This window comes from Mirounga angustirostris, unplaced genomic scaffold (genome assembly GCF_029215605.1).
Source record: "Mirounga angustirostris isolate CCGP_5_RB_7025 unplaced genomic scaffold, mMirAng1.0.hap1 SCAF_4, whole genome shotgun sequence".
NCBI classification, from domain to species: Eukaryota; Metazoa; Chordata; class Mammalia; order Carnivora; family Phocidae; genus Mirounga; species Mirounga angustirostris.
In genome coordinates this window covers 158,414,729-158,437,134 of record NW_026991712.1, presented here as the reverse complement: position 1 = coordinate 158,437,134, position 22,406 = coordinate 158,414,729, and the positions used below count along the sequence as shown (strand labels likewise).

The following is a 22,406-nucleotide window of genomic DNA, read 5'->3' as shown; positions in this document are numbered from 1 at the left end:
ATGGAACTTTGTATCCTTTATACACACACAGACACACACACACACCGTAAGGATCTCAGTCATTGAGAAAAGGTTAAATTAGGCTCAACAAACTAAATTAAAAAGAAGGGCACAATTCATATTAGAATAATTTCCAACTAAAATGATTTTTAAAAATAAAGATTTAATGTATAATCGAACAAACCTGTAGCTATCCAGAACATTAAGCTTCTAAGAGTGACTTATTTCCCCAAGGTTTCCTGGAGTGAAGATTTGAATGCATGTCACCATCTGCAGACAGGAACCACTTAATAAGAGCTTTTCATGGTGACAAAATTAAAATCTGAGGTCAGACTCATATGGCTTTGGGGACCAGTAAGAGACTATTAACCCATTTACCACTTTTTATCTGTTCATACTGCCCAAGCAGACCTTTGAAAAATGTCTATGCTACCAGGTATCAGAGATCTCAAGATCAACATAAAGTAATTTGGGCTCATCGACAGAGTGGCATCTATAAACCCCCAAAGTCTCAGGTTCTTAGCCTAAAAGAAGTGAATTATGACTCCCTGGCATTATCCAGAGTCTTGCATGAATCTTACAGAATAACAAACCTGGGGCAATTATGGTTTCTCTGTAAGCAGAAACTGAGCTGCAACTTAGGCCTAAACTTGGCCTGGTTCATTCCAGGTCACCGAGGAGTCACTTCCTCAGGGCTTCAAATTCTTCCCCAGAAAACTAGGAGGTGAGAACTCTCTAAGGCATTCCCACGCAGGTCTCATATTTACTACAAACAAGCAGCACGCCTGTTTCCTCATCATCCACCTCCACAAGTGTCTGATTTTATGGCTTCATAGAAAATCTTATTGTTACTGAAATAAGGGAACTTTATCAAATGATATCGGTGATCTTCCGCAAGCTACTCAGGCAATTGCCCTGACACCCATTTCTGGTTGGGAGTCTTTGAGACTACCTCTTTCTTCTCTGCATCAAAAAAACCAGAGACTACAAAGGGGCTTCCAGTGAAACATGTCCTGTGTAAGTCTGAAACAGTACACCAACCTCAGGAAAGGGCTCTCTTCTCTAGAAGACGACTTGACTGAGAGGGCATGGATAATCTTTGAGATGTGGTATTAGGCTAAGGCATATCACAGATTTTTTTTTAATTATTTGGGAATGATAAAGAATATAAACATTCCAAACAGTGAAGGTAGAAGAGTGATGCCTTTTGCTAACAGTCATTCCGTATTTACTAGGAACCTTCTTCACGCTAACAAGTCAGAAAACCTTTCTATAGAACCACAGAGCCGGCAGGAACCAAGAGACATTAGAAGAAAAAAAACGTATGTCCAGTTTCCCTTCAGAGATAAGTTACTGCTTGCTTAGCTTTTTGAGTGTTTTTTTTTTTCTTTAATCCTGAAAATTTAGCTTTTAGGACACAAGACGCTTTTCTCAACTTCCTCAGCTTTTGACCCAGCAATTCATTTCTTCATTAAAATCTACTTTAATTTTTCCTCATTTTAAGTCTCTGGGGTTCACTGGGCCAGGATTAGTGGTGGATTTTATTTCGGAGAACAATCTTATATGGTGATACTAGTTCAGAGGACCCCAGAAATTTGTTTCATCAAAATCACTGATAGGTGTAAAACCTGTGCAATACTCTTTAATACAGAGCAGTGAGCAGTGGTTCATAACTATTTTTCCCACTCTGACACACCTGAAGAATACAAAACACTATCAGTGATGGCAGGCTCATTAAACGCACTGACTTTCCAGAAGAGGGTAGGAGGGAGGACTTCTTTGATAGGGAGAGAGGCTCCACTGGATGAAGGTGTTTTGGAATCTCCAGGGTATTTGTGTAATTAGGAAAAGCACCTCCCTCAGTCCATATGCTTCTTCCACCACCCTCCCCTCTGACCCAGAGTCTAGAACAGTGCTGCCCAACAGAAAAATAACTCAAGGGGTGCCTGGGTGGCTCAGTCGGCTAAGTGTCAGACTCTGGATTTCGGCTCAGGTCATGATTGTCAGAGCTGTGAGATCAAGCCCCACGTCGGGCCCCACGTCGGGCTCCACGGGGGCGCCTGGGTGGCTCAGTGGTTAAGCAGCTGCCTTTGGCTTGGGTCATGATCCCAGGATCCTGGGATCGAGCCCCACATTGGGCTCCCTGCTCAGCGGGGAGCCTGCTTCTCCATCTCCCTCTGCCTGTCGCTCTGCCTGCTTGTGCTATTTCTCTGTCAAATAAATAAAATCTTAAAAAAAAAAAATTAAAAAAAAAAAGATTCTCTTTCTCCCTCTCCCTCTCCTCCCCCCCACCTTTCTCTCTCTCTCTCAAAAAAAAAAAAAATCACACGTAATTAAAATTAAGTAAAATTGGGGCACCTGGGTGGCTCAGATGGTTAAGCATCTGCCTTCGGCTCAGGTCATGATTCCAGGGTCCTGGGATTGAGGCCCACATCGGGCTCCTGGCTCAGCGGGGAGCCTGCTTCTCCTTCTCCCTCTGCCTCTCTCCCTGTTCATGCTCTCTCTCTCTGTATCTCTGTGTTTCAAATGAATAAATAAAATCTTAAAAAAAAAAAATTAAGTAAAATTTACAATTCAGTACTTCAGTCCCACTAACCACATGGCTATCGTGTTAGACCATCCATATCTAGAGGAAATAAATGATAAACTTAAATATTAAGTACTTAATATGTTCTAACCACTTTACCTGCATTAAGTTGTTCAATTCTCACAGCCCAGTAAGGTAGGTACTATTATTTTATTTAGTATTTTATTTATTTATATATTGAGAGAGAGAGAGCGAGCACGTGAGCGGGAGGGAGGGGGAGAGAGAGAAGCTCAAACAGGCTGTACGCTCAGCTCATGCTGGGTTTGATCCCACGACCCTGAGATTATGACCTGAGTTGAAATCAAGAGTCAGATGCTTAACCAACTGAGCTACCCAGGCACCCCAAGTGGGAACTATTATTATCTTCATACAGAGGAGAAAATCCATACAGGGAGATGTCTTAGAATTTGCCCCAAATTACACAGTTAGTAAATGGTGGAGCTGGGATTCAGAGCAAGGTAAACTGGCCAATCTCTTGTCTCTGAGGCTGAGGAAAACTAGGCTATTTAGTATGCCATAGTAGGAAATGCAATCTTCTGCCTCTGGCTAGAGGCTCTCAGCACTGGATGATTTTCTCCATCATATGGCCCTATCCCGGTTATTTGTTCATGTAAGTTAGATCATATCCCTCCCCTGCTTAAAATCTCCCAAAAGCTCCTCACAGCTCTTAAAATTAAATCCAAGTCCTTTATTACCCTGACCCACATCATCCTACATGATGTGACCCCTCCCTCTACACCTCCTCTCCTACAGCTCTCATCATTCCCATTGCTCCAACCATGCTGTCCTCTTTTGCTCCCTATGCAGGCCAAACTCCTCACTACCTGAGGGCCTCTGCACTACCTGAAATGTTCCACCCCATAGTCATATGGCTCGTTTCTTATCTTTTGGGTCTCAGCTTAAATATTGCCTCCCCAGAGAACCCTTTCCTGACCACTCTATCTAAAGTAGTCATCCAGAGTCCCTCTATGATACCACTCTTAGTTCTCCCCAACAGTTAGCTTCATGTACTATTTTCCTTGTCTATTTATTTGTCTGTTCCACTGGGACTTTGTCTGTGTTGTTCATTCAGCACTGTATCCCAGCACTTGGAATAGTGCCTGGTATGGAAGAGGCACTCAAGTATTTCTGAATGAAATGAATGAATGCTAATCATTAAGGAAAAAAAGCATAAAATTTTAAAATTACATAACCAGAACACGGTGACTAGTTTCTGAATTTTAAAAATATTTGGGTGGTAAGTAGAACTTATATGTGATTTATGAGAGACAACCAGTTTAAGGCAAATCTCTCAAAATGGAACAAAACAAGCTGGGTCCTTTAGTATCTGTAAGTCAGTCTCAAATCTGACAGGATCATGCCAAACAGGTAATGAGAGAATGAAAGGAGTTGAGAGACACAATTATGAATACACCTTAGCTTTTCAAAGACTTTTCCGAATACAGTCCTCATAGCTCATTAAGGAAATCCATCTAACACTTGGCAGCACTGGAAAATAGGGAAGAGTACCATCAGAGAATCAGAAACTTTGAGGAATTTCTGTCATATATAATCTAAATATAGCTATATAATGGAGAAAATCAATCAATGCTGAGAGACTATAACCAAATATAGGTAAAGGGTTGTATCTCCTGGTAGGGCATACTAAATAGACCAGCTGTGCTGGGAAAAAGCCCACACTCAGAAAAAAAATGTGGGAGTTGATGGGAAGTGCTGAGATACCTGAGCTCTGAAGACCTGCGCAGGCAGCCCACTCCACGCAAACAAAGCTTCTAGCTGCAGTGGTCGCCACCAGGCACAGAATGCACACTATTGTTTCCTACTAATTTTTAAAGATACTTTCAAAGGAGAAAGAGACAACAAGGAGGACTATAAAGAGCCTTCTCTAAATGTGACATTGAAAAAAAGACTGAAGGCATTCTCAGGAAAATGCAATGGGACGATTTAAGGTTGGAAACAATAACGTAGGTGCAAAAATAGTAGAGATAGATTCAAATAATGAATAACTCAGGAAGTAAAATTCTTCACAGAGGCAAACAATGTAAATAAGAAAACTGTAATTTAATTACAAACATCTGAAATGTATTTGCACTTCTGGCTTCCAAATTAGTTGAAATACCTCCTTTAGAAAACCTCCTTCAGAAAAGTCCTAAAGAATCACCAGAGAAATTTCAATATAGCTGGGTGGGTGGAAGGACAGATAAATAGATATGTGACATTTACAAGTAATGGTAAAATATAGGTGGTGGACATGAGGTTTTTCATAGCAAAACCTTTTTGATTTTGTTGTATGTTTGAAATTTTTCATAAGTAAAAATCAACTTGAAAATATCTCAAAGAAGCTGCTGACTCAAAGCTTAACATCAGGCAATAGAGAAAAAGTGGGTAGTGTAACGGAAGGAATGAACATTGTTTTCTAAGCACTTTTACATATAATGACTATTCCTCACAACAAACCTGAGAGGTACGTGACATTATCTCCATTATACACACTATACACTATACACTACACACACACACACACATCCACACACACACACACCCCGCGGCTCAAAGAGTACTTTAACAAAGTCACTTGGATATTAGTGAATATTAAGCCTGGTATCAAAATATACATATACGCTTAAAAATCTACCTAGAATCTTAATCCATCCTTATCATTTATTTTCCACAGGTTTCCAAGAAAGTGACTCTATTTCACCTTTGCTTAGAGAAGCACTTTACAAATAGTGAGAACATGTAAAATGCACTTTATAAGACATTATTTTTTACAATGTATTATACGAAATATAAATGACTTCCAGTTTCAAAGTCCTTTACAATGTTCGATGCTGACTCATATATTAGCTTCTTTGTATTACAGTTATTTGTATATATCTTTTACAGTTTTCTAATGCTGTAATTCCCTTGAAATTAGGATCCATATCTGATTCATTTCTACATTCTTTGTAATAGTATCTTGAATAGTAGTTAGTGAATGTTTACTTAAGGAAAGGAAGTAAACATGATCCTCACAATAGATGTACACGGTAGGTAGGACACCTGTTCACATTATTCTTATTAAACACTTGAAGAAACAGAGGCAGAGTAAACTCTGGTGCTGTTTCTTAGCTAAAAAGCTCACTTGTTGAACTAGGGCTCCAGTCTTTTCCTATTGCACTACTAACTTAAAAAGGACATTAAGCCTGATTCTTCAACTCAAAGTCTGGCAGGGTGTCCAAAGGAAAAAGCTTTAGTTATGTTATTTTTTAGATGTTTGAGAAATCCTGAAAGATCGATCCTAATGTAAATAAAAAGGTTTGTAAACCTCTTGATTTCTTTGTTTTATTAGGAGAGTGATAGAAAGAAAATGGAAGTGTTTCTTGAAAATCCTAAACTTGGTTAGAGATTACCTAAAACTCAACAAAACCAGAAGTTGATATATAACAGCTAACATTTACACTCAGCTCTTTGGACCATTTCTATGTATACATGTTATTTCATATGATTTTCCATAATACCCAGTGAGAGATTTCTATTATTCTCATTTCACTGATGAGGAACTTTCAGAGTTGGGAGAGTTAGTAGGTGGCTGAACTGGGATTTAAAACAATCTCAGTCATGCCCTTTGCAGCATATTATGTTGTTATTTGCTTGCACAAAACCAGTCAATAGCCTTCTTTCTTTCTACTTCCACTCTGTCATGTGTATGGAATAATCCTTCTAAAATAAAAATTCCATCATGTTGCTTCTCTGCTTAAAATCCTTTAATGGACCCATGTAGCCTGTGGCATGAAATCCACTAAAGTCTTTGACATTGCATACACAGCCCCCCAAAACCAAAATTCTTTAAGATTTAGGCCCCTGACTACTTCTCTAGCCTCATCTACCCATCTTCTCCTCTTTTACCCTCTTTCCTTAACTTATTCTAAATGACCTGCAGTCCCTTAACTCATCTGCAAGTCCCTCTTCCCATTATGCACTCAACTTGTCAACAACTCATCCTTCAAAATTTAACTCAGAAATCAATGAATCTCCTCTTCCTCAGCCCCCTTAGCTCTGTTCCCTAGATAATCATTTCCTTTTCTATTCTATGTTTATATTTGGTTCATACGTACAGCGTTTAAATACTGTATTACAATTATTTGTTTACATACCTCTCCTGCCTATTTGACAGCAAAGCCCTAAGGGATGTCTTAGTCTTCTTTACATCCCTAGGGTCTAATACAGTGCCTGACAGTAGCAGGCATCAGATACATACATATTTGTTAAGCTGAATTCAAATAAACTCACTGAGAAAGTACAAAAATGTTAAAACAGGATTTGGATTTTGCAAAATATAAATGTTTCAAAGGAAAAAAAGAGCCTGAAACTCTTTAACAGAACTGTGTATAACAATGGCAATTGCCTTGAAGGTCCCTGCTAGCACTCTGTGCCCCAGCTGGGCCTCCAGAAGGTTCATTACTTTCATATTATCACTGGGGCAATTTATTAATGAGCTCAACACTAGCAAGACAAATTGAAATGACAGCCCTGGCAACTAACATCTCTTATTTATCACGACAGCTAGTCTCTCACTAGCAGTGCCATGGACAAGCCTTCTTCAATGCAAAACAATATTTACAGAGTATCTTCTAAGAGACCTACAAACACTGTGATTGCCACTAAGGGGAATCCAAAAAAAGTATCGGTCCTCATTATGACAGGCAAAGAATGTGTTCTTGAAAAATAACTCAAAACTGAAAAACACAGACGTCCATTAGAAGTGATGGTAAAGGACTCATTATGTAATTCATCTCTCATGAGTCAATTACCTATCCAAGGGCGAATTGAAGCACCACTGGAGTTCCTCTTGCCTCACCCTGATGGAGGCAGTATGCATGAGAGCCAAGGACCAGTACTAGGCATTCTGGCAGAAGGAAGGTCTGGAAAACTAAAGCCACCACTCCTCCAAAAGTTTGAAGGCTTCAGGCACCTGGGTGGCTTGGTCGGTCAAGTGTCTGCCTTCGGCTCAGGTCATGATCCTAGAGTCCCAGGATCCAGTCCCACGTCGGGCTTCCTGCTCAGCAGGTGTCTGCTTCTCCCTCTGACCCTCTCCCCTCTCATGCTCACTCTCTCTCTCTTTCTCTCTCTCAAATAAATAAAATCTTCAAAAAAAAAAAAAAAGTTTGAAGTCTTCTTGGTACCACAGCATTCCTACCAATGATTTAAAGTTGCCCTCCTGAGATAAAACAGAGGTAAATCATAAGTCATTAACATACAAAAGTAAACTTTAAGTGCAACTAGACATAAATATGGTTTAAAAAAGAGAGAAAAAGCAAGAAACCCTGTGGATATAGGCGGATACTACATACTCACTGTTTTTACTAATGACTATAGTACCTCCAAGTAACGCCCGTTTTGGCTTCTTAGCCTGCAATAACAAAGTACTACCAACTGGGTGTAATAAACAAAGGAAATTTATTCTCTCACAGTTCTAGAGGCTAGATGTCTGAAATCGGGGTTTTGGGAGATTCAATGCTCTCTCTGAACCCTGCAGGGGAAGATACCTTCCTGCCTCTTTCAGCTTCTGGTAGCCTCAGAAACCCAATAGATTTGGGTATGATGAGAGTAGGGTGCTGCTCTAATAGTTAAAAATGGGAAAGTGCCTTTGGAATTGGATAATGGGTAGAGGCTTAATCAGAAAACCTAGATTGCTTTGAAGAGATGTTTGGTACAAATATGAACCTTAAAGATGCTTCTGGTGAGGTATTAGAAGGAAACAATGAACACATTATTGGACACTGGAGGAAAAGCAATTCTTGTTATAAAATGGCAGAAAACTTGTCTGAATTGTATTCGGTCATTAGGTGAACTTGTGATAAACTTGGATATTTAGCTGAAAAAATTTCCAAAACAACTATTGAAGTCTAGCCTAGTTTCTCTTTGGTGCTTACAGTAAATATGGGCAGAGATAAACTGAGGAATGGACTGTTAAGCAAGAAGGAATCAGCACTTGATGATATGGAAAATTCTCTGCCTAACCAGACCACATGCTCTGGAAATAGGGCCAAGGGTGTGGCTAGACAACCGTCTGCCTGTGACTCATGGATATAATCAATCATCTCAGAAGCTAGGAATAGAGATATGGTTATCCAGGAAAGATTTGGACCCTCTTGTCAGATGGTTTGGATCCCCATGAGCTACATGAAAGACTGATGAGGTTTTTGAGAATTTTATACCAGCAGAAGTGCTGCTGGTCTGGACTGAAGGGAACAAAGATGGAATAAAATGAAGGAAGAATAACACAAAGGGCAAAGCCACACATGTAGAGGCCTGGGCCAATGGGACCCTCTAGGTTTAAAAGGGTGGAGGTGTCCTATCAGGCCAGAGGACAGAGCATCAAGTCACAGAGAATTACTCTCAGGCCCTGAGATCTAATGGAACTTGCCATGATTGTGAATTTGCTTTAGACTGGTGACCTTTTTATTCCCTCCATTTTCCCTTTGTAATGGAAATGTCTTTCCTATGCCTGTCCTACCTTGTATTTTGGAAGCAGATAGCTTGTTTTCTAGGTTTCACAGGTCCACAGATGGAGAATTTTATACCAGGATGGACCATATCAGAGTCCCACCCATATTGATTTAGAAAATGAGATTTGGGACTTTTTGAGCTGATTATATTTAGATGAGATTCTGGACTTATAGTTGATGCAGGAATGGGTTAGGACATAGGGGGGATGTTGGAAAGGGGTGAATGTATTATGCACAATGGGGGCCAGAGGGTGGACTGTTATGTGTTGAATTCACTATTCATCATGTTATGGGTCGTGTTCACCAAAATTACGTACTCCTGGTACCTCTGAATGTGACCTTATTTGAAAACTGGGTCATTGTAGATATAATCAAGCTAAATGAGGTCATAGGGTGAGCCCTCATCGATTCTGTCTGCTGTCCTTAGAAGAAGAGGAAAACATGTGAAGATAAACACAAACAGGGAGAACACCACATGATGACAGGCAGAGATTGGAGTGATGCAGCTGCAAGCCAAAGAATGTCAAGGCTTGACAGCCACCGCAAGCTAGGAAGAGATTCTATTCAGTCTCAGAGGGTGCATGGCCCAGATGACACCTTGATTTTAGAGTTCTGCCCTCCACACTGTGAGAGAATAAATTTCCATTGTTCTAAACCACCCAGCTGTGGTACTTTGTTACAGCAGTCCTAGGAAACTAAAATACTCCTTAATATTAATATATATTTAAGATTTACTGAGTACCGGGTATGTGTAAAGTGCTTTACACCTCGTGAGGAAAAGAAGTAAAATAACTTTCCACTACACTACTCCAAACCACTATACTAAACTTTCTCCCATGTACCATATGCTGTATAATAATTTGTCTGGTCTTTGTCCCAGGTTCCTAGCATAGAGCTTCTAAAACCCTTGGAATTTTCCAAGTGACAGGAATATCTTAGTTATTCATAAGCCCCTTGGATCACACATGAGTTTGTGCTAATAAGATGGCTCAGGATGGGGGCCAGTTGCCAGAAAGACCCATCATGGGATTAGAGGATTGGGGCTTTGGGTCAGCCCACCTTCAGGGCCAATATAATAAAGCCCCAATCAATACTCTGGACACAGAAGCTCAGTAGAGCTTCTTAATTGGTAAACATATCAATATGCCAGGAGGATGCCCTGATTCCATGGAGAGAGGACATGGAAGCTCTGTGTTTGGGACTCATCCGGACCTCACCCTATATGTCTCTCTGTTTGGCTGTACCTGATTTGTATCTTTTATAATAAACCTGTAATCATAAGTATGGAGCTTTCCTGAGTTCTGAGTTGTTCTACTGAATTACTGAACCTGAGAGGGAGGTCCTAGGAACCATCAGATTTGCAGCCAGTTGATTAGAAGTTTAGATGGTCTGAGGACCTCACTTGAGGCTGGCATCTGAAGTGGGGGCAGTCTTGTTGGGAACCCTGTTCCCTTAAACCTATGCAATCTGACACTAACTCCGGGTGGCTAGTGTCAGAATTGAACTGGATTATACCAGGTGATGTCAGAAGAATTGGGTTAAAACAGAATATCATAATTGAGTCCTATGGTGGCCTGGTATACCCAACAGGAACCAGTGACAGAATATAGAAAATATGCTACATGAGAAAAAAGTCACTTGGTCTCTTAGCTATTTCACTTTCATATATCATTCCTTCATACATTATACATTAATCAATACTCTTAAACTTTTTCTCATATGCAGAATCAGGCTTTTCATTATTTCTCTTAAGAAATAATGGTATCCAAAATCTATAAAGAACTTATCAAACTCAATATCCAAAGAACAAATAATCCAATCAAGAAATGGGCAGAAGACATGAACAGACACTTTTCCAAAGAAGACATCCAAATGGCCAACAGACACATGAAAAGGTGCTCAATATCACTCGGTATCAGGGAAATCCAAATCAAAGCCTCAATGAGATACCACCTCACACCTGTCAGAATGGCTAAAATTAACAAGTCAGGAAAACGACAGATGTTGGCAAGGATGCGGAGAAAGGGGAACCCTCCTACACTGTTGGTGGGAAAGCAAGCTGGTGCAGCCACTCTGGAAAACAGTATGGAGGTTCCTCAAAAAGTTGAAAATAGAGCTACCGTACAACCCAGCAATTGCACTACTGGGTATGTACCCCAAAGATACAAATGTAGTGATCCAAAGGGGTACATGCACCCCAATGTTTATAGCAGCAATGTCCACAATAACCAAACTATGGAAAGAGCCAAGATGTCCATCAAGAGATGAATGGATAAAGAAGATGTGGTATATATATATACAATGGACTATTATGCAGCCATCCAAAAAACCGAAATCTTGGACATGGATGGAACTAGAGGGTATTATGCTAAGCGAAATAAGTCAATCAGAGAAAGACATGTATCATATGATCTCACTGATACGAGGAATTCTTAATCTTAGGAAACAAACTGAGGGTTGCTGGAGTGGTGGTGGGGGTGAGGGATGGGGTAGCTGGGTGATGGACATTGGGGAGGGTATGTGCTATGGTGAGAGCTGTGAATTGTGTAAGACTGATGAATCACAGACCTGTACCTCTGAAACAAATAATACATTATATGTTTAGAAAAAAAAATAGTAGGAAGGGAAAAATGAAGAGGGGGAAATTGGAGGGGGAGATGAACCATGAGAGACTATGGACTCTGAGAAACAAACTGAGGGTTCTAGAGGGGAGGGGGTTGGGGGGATGGGTTAGCCTGGTGATGGGTATTAAAGAGGGCACGTATTGAATGGAGCACTGGGTGTTATATGCAAACAATGAATCATGGAACACTACATCAAAAACTAATGATGTAATGTATGGTGATTAACATAATAAAATAAAATTTAAAAAAAAAGAAATAATGGTTTTGAGTGAATGCGTAGTGGAATGTCCACCAGGGAAAAGAGTTGGGGCATTTGCTAGGTATATGGGGATTGTAGCTCATGTGCTCATGCAACACAAGGACATAATCCTCAGATGGAGGACCCCTTGCCTGACTCAATAACTCTTCACTGACCCCACAGAGTGGCAAGCATCACTTGGTTGTGGGCAGGGAATTTCACCAGGGGATATGTACATGTGTTCGGAGGGACTGCTTCCAACTCCTTGACTCATGAAGGAACGATTGTTAATTTCCCCAAAAATGTTTTTTATACGAACTAAGCCTTATAAGTAACTGAAATACAACATGACTTTTTTTTTTAATGAGCCACTTAAAGTCAGCATGTATAATAACTGATTTTAATAAGAATCTATTTTGGTGATGGTAATTTTTTATACGTGTCATTTCCAACTAGACTCTAAGCTCCTTGAAAGCAGGAACTATATTTATAGCTGTCTCTATCTCAGAGACCAACTTACTTGAGTAGGAAAGGAGGGTCAGGATGAGAGCATACAATTTGTTAACATACGTTTTTGTGACTTCTAAATGCCAAGCCTATGTTAGATGCTAGGAATATAAGAAAAGATATGGCTCTTTTGGATAAGAGCTCATAATCTAAAGGAGTCCACTATTTTTTAGAAATCTGAACAAGGTAAACTGGTATGCAGGAAGAAAAGGAGGCCATGAAACATAGTTATGCCCCTTCCGATGCTGTCTCAATGTGGGCTGGAGTCAGGCCTACTTCAACTTTTGGTGTAGTAGGCATAGTAGGAGCCTTAGTCAGGGAAACACAGAATAAATTCTGCATCTGATGCTTCACATACCTGTGACCTTAGATAAATGATTTAATCTCCCTAGCCTCAGCTTCTTCAACTGTCAAACGAGGACGGATAGGTCATTTGTTGGCCAACACTGCAAAGATGAAGTAAACAATGTGCCTGCCCACCCCCAAAAGTAAATAGTAATCATTAAAATTATCATTACGATTAGCATCATTATTACTACTGTACTTTAAAATTCAAAAGGGCATGCAGTTACAAGAGGACAAATATTGCATGATTCCTCTTATCTGAGGTTCCCAAAGGTTAAATTCATAGAGTAGAACGGTAGTTGCCGGGGTTGGGAAGGGAGGTGTGGGGAGTTTTTGTTTCCAGGGACAGAGTTTCAGCCGGGGAAGATGAAACAGTTCGGCTGTTGGTGACGGCTGCACAACAAAAGAATGTACCTAATGCCACAGAACCGCACACTACATACTTGTTACTCTCACAATAGCCTAATGAAACAGGTATTATTATTCCCATTTAATAGGGGAATAAGCTGAGGTACAAAGATTTTAACTTCTCTCAAGTCAAGAAGCTGGTAACAAACAGCACATTTTCTGGGGTTTACCTGCACTTTCACATCGTCTGCTTCATTTGGTCCTCACAAGCTTTCGAGGTACAAACGGCAAATACTAGTATCTGTGCATTAGAAATGAAACCCAGACTCAGAGAGTTTAAATAACTGGTAACAGTTACACAGCTAGTAATTGCAAAATCCAGGATTAGACTATCTAGGTCACGTGACTTCAAATCTTGTACTTTTTCCATAGGCCAGTCTTTCTTGCCAGTAAGAGATCACTTAAAGGTCACTCATAAAACTGCAGGAACAGACAAATGCAATTAAGATAAAACAAAACAAGAGTGCTATTTAAAAAGTCAGATTCCAAACTTTTCAATTAAACCAATTTCAAGGCTAATTCGGTTTTAACCTTCTCTGTACACCTCCCACCCTCTGTCCTGGGGCTTTCAGGCATATCCATACAAGATAACGGGCCAGGAGGTTTTTATTTGTATCCTTTTTTTTTTTTTACTAGGCTCCCTGGTGGAGCCCAACGCAGAGCTTCAACTCACCACCCTGAGATTAAGACCTGAGCTGAGATCAAGAGTAGGACACTTAACTGACTGAGCCACCCAGGTGCCCCTGTATTTTCTAAGACACGTATTTCAACCCTTATTATATATGCCATACTCAACATACAGGAATAGGTTCCCTAGTGAGGAGAAAATCATCCAGCTTGTCCAAGACCAAATAAAAAGCTTCTCTGATATATGTACCAAATATTGATGACTTCCCCAATTTATCCAATCAATACTTACTGAATACTCTATGTATCAGTCCCTGGGCTAGGGATAAAAGGATGGGTAAGACTTGAACCATGTTAATTTAGAAGTGGACAGAGATAAGCAAAATACATTATAAAGGAATGTAGCATATAGTTAGTATGGGTATGTGAAAAGTGGAGACCAATTTTGCCTAAAGGAATTGAAAAAGCCTTCATAGAGGAGGTGACTTCTCCCTGAGAATTTGGAGCATGCATCTTATTCCAAGCAGAGAAGAAAGTTTAGGAAATTCTAACTAAGCAAAGGGAAGTAGAAAAGTAATAAGTAGTGAAAGGGCTTGTATGATGTCCTGTGGAAAATGATAGGTAGCTCAAGCATAGGATGGATATATGACAGAAGGCAGTGACTGAATTAGAAAACCAGCTTAGAATCAGATAAAGATCCAGGACTATATTCTGCAGCCTAGAGGTTTTCAGACCCTTGTTAGTCAAAGAACTAGCGTCAAACACACTTTTATGCAAAATATAACAATATATAATAACTACAGAGCTTATCAGATAGAAGGGAAGCAAGGAATCAGTCTATACATTCTGCCTCACCTTGATACCCCTCACTAGTGTTCTCTTCACAGAGACCTAAAGTGATGCTAGTTAGTATTCAGTGTGTAGTCCTTATCAACAAAAGGTTACCAGTTTGTAGTAAGTAAAGAAATTGAGAGTAAGCACTCTGAAACTTTGTACTGCAATTTAACAAAATAATTTTGTTATTCAATCTAATAAAATTTTGAAGTTTATACTTGGACTTCAAAAAATTTCATCTAATACTTTATTTAATTTTTGAAGATTTTATTTATTTATTTGACAGAGAGAGACACAGCAAGAGAGGGAACACAAGCAGGGGGAGTGGGAATAGGAGATGGAGAAGCAGGCTTCCCGTGGAGCAAGGAGCCCAATGCGGGGCTCGATCCCAGGACCCTGGGATCATGACCTGAGCCGAAGGCAGACGCTTAATGACTGAGCCACCCAAGCACCCCAATTTATTTTTATTTTATTTATAAAATTATTAGTCTAAGATGAAAGAAAAATACTGCTCCTTCACATCAGGTGTTGTACGTAAACGATGAATCACTAAATTCTACACCTGAAACTAATATTATCCTGTATGTTAACTAACTGGAATTTATTTATTTTTAATTTATTTTTTAAAAGATTTACTTATTTGAGAGAGAATGTGTGCACATGACTGTGCAAGCTGGGGGAGGGGCAGAGGGAGAGGGAGGGAAGCAGACTCCCCACTGAGTGCAGAGCCCCAAGGTGAGGGGGGCTCCATGCTAGGGCTCCATCTCACAAACCTGAGATCATGACCTGAGCTGAAATCAAGAGTCCGACGCTTAACTGACTGAGCCACCCAGGCATCCCAACTAACTGGAATTTAAATAAAAACTTGAAAAAAAAAATATGGCTCCTTCAACACATGTAGTTTAAGAAGCACTGCCCTAGAGGTTCCACAACTGATCAGCTCTGTAATTTAGAAAGAAAAATAACTCCAGTGGCTATTTAGAAGAAGATCAACTGGTAAATACAAAGCATAAATAATATAAAAAAATAGGACATTCCAGATGATATAAGGATTACCTGTGTAAATGTTAAGCATCTGGCAAATGAATAAGGACATTTAAGTTCACAGAAAAGGAAGATCTCTGCAAACTAAAGTAGTCAAGGAAGGCTTAGACATGGTAGTAGATTTTTAGAGGAAGAAAGACCTTAAGCCATCAATTTCCAGACCTAAATTCATTAAGTCAACAGATTTTAATATTCTTTATTACATATATATATATCTACTGAAACACCTATTAGATACTAGGTGCTGGGGATACAATACTGAACATTAGGTATGATCCCTGCCATCGTGACAGATATTAGTCCACCAAAACATTCAAATAGATGTGTCAGGAACTCTTAAAACTACTATAAGTACAACAGAGTCGTCTGGGTGGCTCAGTCGGTTGGTCAAGCAACTAACTCTTGATTTTGGCTCAGGTCATGATCTCACAGTTGTGAGATTGAGCCCCATGTGGCTCGGTGCTGAGTGTGGAGCCTACTTGGGATTCTCTCTCTCCTTCTCCCTTTGCCCTTCATCCCCACCCCCACTTGCATGCTCTCTCTCGCTCGCTCGCTCTCTCTCAAAAATAAAAAAAAAATAGAAAACTATTCTAAGTAGTACAAAGAAAAGTCACATGGCACTAGGAAATCTTGTAACACAGAGATTAAAGAGATTCTGGGAAATGAAGGCAATATACCCTAAAGAAGTGATATCTTAGTTGAACTCTGAAGAATGAGTGGAAATTAACCAGTCAAGGAAGGGGCGAGAGCATTCTTGGCAGAGGGAACAGGCATGAGAAAAAACTGTGAGGTGAGATGGGGCATTGACAGCCCACAGAATAGAAAGAAAGGACGTATCACTAATGCACAGAAAGCAAGGAGCAAAGTGAAAAGAGATCACAAAGACAGATGGGCTAGGTCATTAAAAGTTCGACAAGCAACAACACAGATGAATCTTAAAGACATCATGCTAAGTGAAATAAGCCAGTCACTAAAGGACTATATGATTTCACTCATACGAGGTATGTAGAAGAGTCAAGTATGTGCTCTCACAAAGAGACAGAAAGTAGAATGGTAGTTGGAGGGGCAGGAGAGAGGGAGAAGCGGGCAGTTATTGTTTAATGGGTACCGGGTTTCATTTCTGCCAGATGACAAAAGTTCTGGAGATGGATGGCAGTGAAGGTCACACGGTGTGAATATATTTATTGCCAATGAACTGTACACTTAAAAATGGTTAAAATGATAAATTTTGTCATGAATATTTAACCATAATTTTCAAAATAATTATTTTTTAAAGTTCTATAAGCTACATTAATTATCAATAGGAAGCATGTGAAGAATTTTAGTATATTTGCTAGACTTGGAGATTTTTTTCCCCAGACTTCAAGTCTTTAAAAAATTAACATGGAAAATGGATTAAAGGGAGCTAGCACAGTTGTAGGCAGAGTAGTTAGGATGCAACTGTAGTAATTCAGGGAAAAAAGCACAGAAGCTTGGACCAGGATTGTGGCAATGAAGAGTCACTCATTCATTCAACAAATAGTTAATGAATGCTATCATATGCCAAGCACTGTGATAGATGTTAAATATAAGAAGACTGGCAAGATCCCACCCCCATGGAACTTATAAACAAATAAATAATTACCTTTTGTGACTCAGTGCTAAAACAGAAAGAAACAGTGACTGTGGAAGGGCAGTCAGGGAGGCCTCTACGGGGATGTGATTTCAAGCTGAGAAAGAACTAACAGAGCATCAGGGGAAGACTCCCCAGGCAGAGAGAACAGCATGTGCAAAGTCTCAGAGACAGGAAAGAGCTTCATATATTTAAGGAACAAAAAGGGTGCCAGTGTGACTGGAATGTAGGCAGGGGATGGTGGCACCATGTGAGATGGGCTAAGAGAATGGGCTCCGTATCATGTAGACCGCAGGGCAAATATTGTTTGTATTTCCAGCGCAATGGGAAGCCACTGAAAGATTTTAGGCAAAGAGGTGGCAGGATCCGTGGTGACTACACTGACGGCGGGGAGGGGGGTAACATGGAAAAGCAGAAGCAGGAAAACCATTTAGGGGTTTAATATGATGGTCCAAAAGGAATTATGACACCTTAGGCTACAACAAAAGATACAGGTGGAAAGACTCATTAGATAGGATACAGACCTAATGGGTATTAGTAATGAGCTGAAAATGGAGAAAAAGTCAAGTTTTTAGGCCAAGGCAAATAGATGAATTTGAGGTTGTTCACTCAAATAGGTAACAGTGGGCAAGCATCATAGTCACCTAGAGGGCTTTTTAAAAATACTAATTTCTGCGTTCCATTCCCCTGGAAATCCTAATTTAATTTTTTTTGAGGGGGGGTGGTATCCATTGGATTTTTAATTTAAAAATCTCTCCAGGTGTTTCTGATAATCAGCAAGATTTGGGAGTCACTGCCATAGACAAAGTTAACTAGAGTTGGTTTCTATTGCTTGCAACCCCAAGTATCCATATGATACCAAAACTGGTATTTGGAAGAGGGTTCCCTAAAATTTAGAACTGACTGGATTAAGGTTAAGAACACAACAGTGTAGAGCTCTAGCTCATGCTGAGAGGCTGGCCATCCGTATGTGGTATGAGAAAGCTGATCATACTGTGGTCTGTTTTGTACCAGGACTCACCACTACTGAGGTACATTGCAAAGAGACATGGTAGGGAAAATGCAGGATGTGATGTGTATTGGCTATATAGGTGACCTTCAATCAGTTCCTATAAAAACATGCTTAATATGAAACAAGTGAGATATTCAAAATATTGAATAACCTGTAAGGCCATACCACTGCATAATGGGGAATATCAATCCTGAGTTAAGCTGGTCAATCTGAAAACACTGGGTAGCAAACAGGGCTTTTCTAAAAAATTTTCATTTTGCCTAGAGCCTGAACAGGAGGCCTCCTAAACTGGAAAATTACCCAGGGCTAAAAATGGTACAAGTAAAGGCAGAAAGGCAGGACCTACAACTATGGATAAGACTGAGACATAACAGAGTCTTGATTCTCCTAGGGTCCTTTCAAGCACCTCTGTTATGCACTCCTTGCTTGATAAAGTTGGGATATAATCTAGAAGCAAGGAGCAGTTTATTAATAACTCCCTTCACCAGGCCCTATTTCAAATTAAGTGAGCCAATAAATTCCTTTTTTGCTTCAATCCATTTATGCTGGGTTTCTGTTCTTTACAACCAAAAAGTGTTAATATACTACCAACATTTAAAAAAACTAGAGTGCTGCTTCTTTTCCAAAAGGATCACCAGAGGCACTACCTCAAATCTACTAAAATAGAATCTTCAAGTCAAGGTATCTGTTATTCTTAATGTGTGTTCCAGATGATCAAGCAAATTGGAAAAACAAAAGTCTGATTGTCTCCTCCCATACTGATGAAACAGTAATTGTTATTTCCCAGCAATACAGAGGAAGAACACTGTAACAATACTTATTTAAAATATACCAAGAGCCCACCACCATATCAGAATCCACCACAGTATGCATATAGCGGGGCATGGAAAATCTAAGACATTGCCTTGCCTACCAGGATATTGTAAGGCCTACAAATACATCAGGGATTGCTAAACGTGTCTGATCAATGGAATAAACTCAGTATCATTTTGGTAGATTAGGGGTGAAAGACCTAAGATTTAAACCCCTTTCCATCAGGCAACAAATCTATTTCCAAAATATGGTCAGTGTAAAATACATTTCCCTCTTAATATAGAGGGAAAGAGCACAAAAAAGAAAAATATGTATCATGAAAACAGTCCATTAATTCAAATTTGGGTTTAACCAACATGTATTTGAGCACTTACTATGTAAACATTTACTGTATTAGGCACCTAAATATAGGTTTTCATTGGTAACTAATATTCAGAAACACCAGCAAAATGGTAAATTGTCTGAATTGACATTTCTTTTCAGCCTAATGGTTTATTTAAATACCATCATTAAGGAATTTAACATATCAAAAGAAAATTGTTAGTGTTGAGAATAAAGAAGTCAACAAAAACATTACTTAACATTTTACCAAATTCAAATAGCAGTTCTCAAAAGGACAACTTTGACACCTAAATATCCAGGTCAGCATAAAAAAAAAATCTACTCATTGTTAAGGCAGTTAACAGCATTCAGCCCAAACAACCAATCCTTGTTTATTCACTAGGTAAAGTTGCATTAAGTAATTAAGTCAAAGGGACAACAACTGGATCATTTGGAGAGTAAGTTCTGGAGCAAGAAAGAAGCAAAATTGCTGGCTCTGCTGGTATTTGTTTAGTAATATTTTCAAAGCTTTCTATATATAGAGAGAGGATATCTAGGGTCACTAGTAATTATTTACAGAATATGTCTTTGAAGATAGATTTCTATGATGGTTTCCTTTAAATGCAGGTACAACTACAACTGATGATGAAAATATACTTAGAAGAACTATAAACTCTGTGATTAAGAGACTTCTCAAAAAATTTTTTCTTAAAAACTCAATCCAGGACTTCTAAATTAGTATCACTCCAAGAATCTTATCAACCTTATAAAGCATTTGCAGAAAAAATAACTATGTAACTCATATGTGATGGCAATAGGCATTAGCACTATTTTAGTGTCACACAAATAGCTCAAATAAAGTAACATTCCTGTAGGAACGGCATCACTCTTGTTCAGAAGCAAGTATGGGAACTTAGCTACAAAAATCCTACCAAATAATGGCATGTTGCTTTCAAATAACAGGCAATATTATGTGGTAAGAATCTTTTACATTTGTCTGAGTCCTCTCTGTTGAGTAGCATTTGGCATATTTTTGTCGTCACACGACACGTATGAGGCCCTGAGGTGAAAAAAGTTTATATGGATAGTGGGCATCTCTGAATGGGAAGGTGGGGGAGAAAAGACTGGAAATAATGCTGGGAAGCACACATAGGGGGCTTAAATTATATACAGTAGTCCTCCATTAACCGTGGTTTCAGTTAAAAAAAAAAAAGTCAATTCTTACAAGTCAAGCTTGCCTCCTGGACAGAGTATCAGAACTATGTAACACTGCTTGTGGGGAGTGCACAAGGTGACATGCGAAGGGGTCTAGGGTTGAAGTCAGGTTGGTCTGGGTTTGAAACGGAGTCCTATCACTTATAAATTGTATGATTTTGGCCAGGTATCTTTCAGTCTCCATTTGCTTATGCATAAAGTGGAGCTAGTAATACCTTTTTGCAGGTGGGTGAGAACAACATACATCTGCATGTTGCAATGTGTCTCAAAGATACTCAAAAAAAAGTTATTCCCTTTATTTGTATGGTATGTTACACAGGGTTGGTATGCTTTAAATACATTCTGGAAAAAAGCGGGATACGTATAAACAAACACAGAAGATGCAGGTTGTTACTTTTATATTGGATAAATAAATTCTGAAATAATTTCACATGCCTTCATGTTTTTTCAGGTACCTATTATGTGCCTGATATAGAGAAGCCACTCAAACGTCTGGTGATTCTTCCATTAGACTTCTTGGGCCAAGACACAAGAGAATGAGATTCCAGTTTTATGACCCTGGACCTAGAATTGTTGGACTATAGGTTATATGTACTTTAGTTTTAATAGATATTGCCAAATTGTTCTTCGCCATGATTGTACAATTTCTATTCCCATCAATAGTGTCCAAGAGTTCCCTTAACTCTACATCCTATTTGATATTATCAGACTTCTTAATTTTTGCCAATCTAATAGGTTTGAAATGACATCTCATTAGAGCTTTAATTTGCCCTTAATTATTGGTCAACGACTAATAAATATTTAGGGTGCCACCTTTATGCCTTGTTATATTTCTATGAATTTGTCTTTTTTGAATCTATTTGTAGGAATCCTTTATAATTACAGATAGGTACATGTACTACATATATGTTCTTTAATTCTGTGGCTTGTCTTTGCATTTTAAAAATTATGGTATTCAAAAAAAATTGTGGCATTCATCTTTGCCACTGTACGTAGCAGTGTCTGGCAGTCAGTAGACATTAATAAATATTTGTTGAATCAATGAATGAGAAACTGAACAAACACACAAAGAAATGAGATGTTTTAACTATATTCCCTTAATTTGGAATTATGATTCCCTATGCCTATTAGGCCTTATAAACTTTTATACTCCCAGAGCACTTGGGTGGCTCAGTCAGTTAAGTGTCTGCCTTCGGCTCAGGTGGTAATCTTGGGGCCCTGAGACTGAGCCCCGAGTAGGGTTCCCTGCTCAGAGGGAAGTCTGTTTCTCCCTCTCCCTCTGCCCCTTCCCACCCCCGCTCATGCTCTCTCACTCTCTCAAACAATAAAATCTTTTAAAAAAATAAACTTTTACACTCCCAAATTCATCTTGAAAATTCATTTATTTTTAAAGAAAAAAATTTACTCTCGTTTGAAGACTTTCTGATAGTCCTCGGTAACTGAAGGATATTGGAGATAAGATAGAACACCAAAATATCAAGGTTGGAAGTCTAAAATTCTAAATAATCTAAGACAAATGGTTGTCTGCTCTCTTTTTAAATCTCTCCAAGAACAAGTATACTGGCTCTCATGTTTTCTATTATACTTTCCAGGACATAATGACTAAAATAGCCTTTATTTCCATCATGTTTGTATGCCCCAGAGGAAAGTCTACATAGCATGAGTGTAAAACAATTATAATAAATAAGAGAACACTTGGAAATATACTATAATATGCCAATGAGTAGA

General features: G+C 39.1%; 1 protein-coding gene across 23 annotated transcripts in view; it reads right to left on the bottom strand.

Annotated features, from left to right (window-relative positions):
* Nucleotides 1-22,406, bottom strand: part of SCMH1 (Scm polycomb group protein homolog 1) — a 176,386-nt gene that overhangs the window by 143,538 nt on the left and 10,442 nt on the right. For 7 of the 23 annotated variants that reach the window (XM_064589342.1, XM_064589343.1, XM_064589337.1 and 4 more), the window contains exon 2: nucleotides 13,371-13,441. The exons of the other annotated variants lie outside the window; for them this stretch is intronic. The gene's annotated coding sequence lies outside the window, so the exon portion shown is untranslated. The remainder of the gene's footprint in view (nucleotides 1-13,370; nucleotides 13,442-22,406) is intronic. 23 annotated transcript variants of the gene reach the window in all.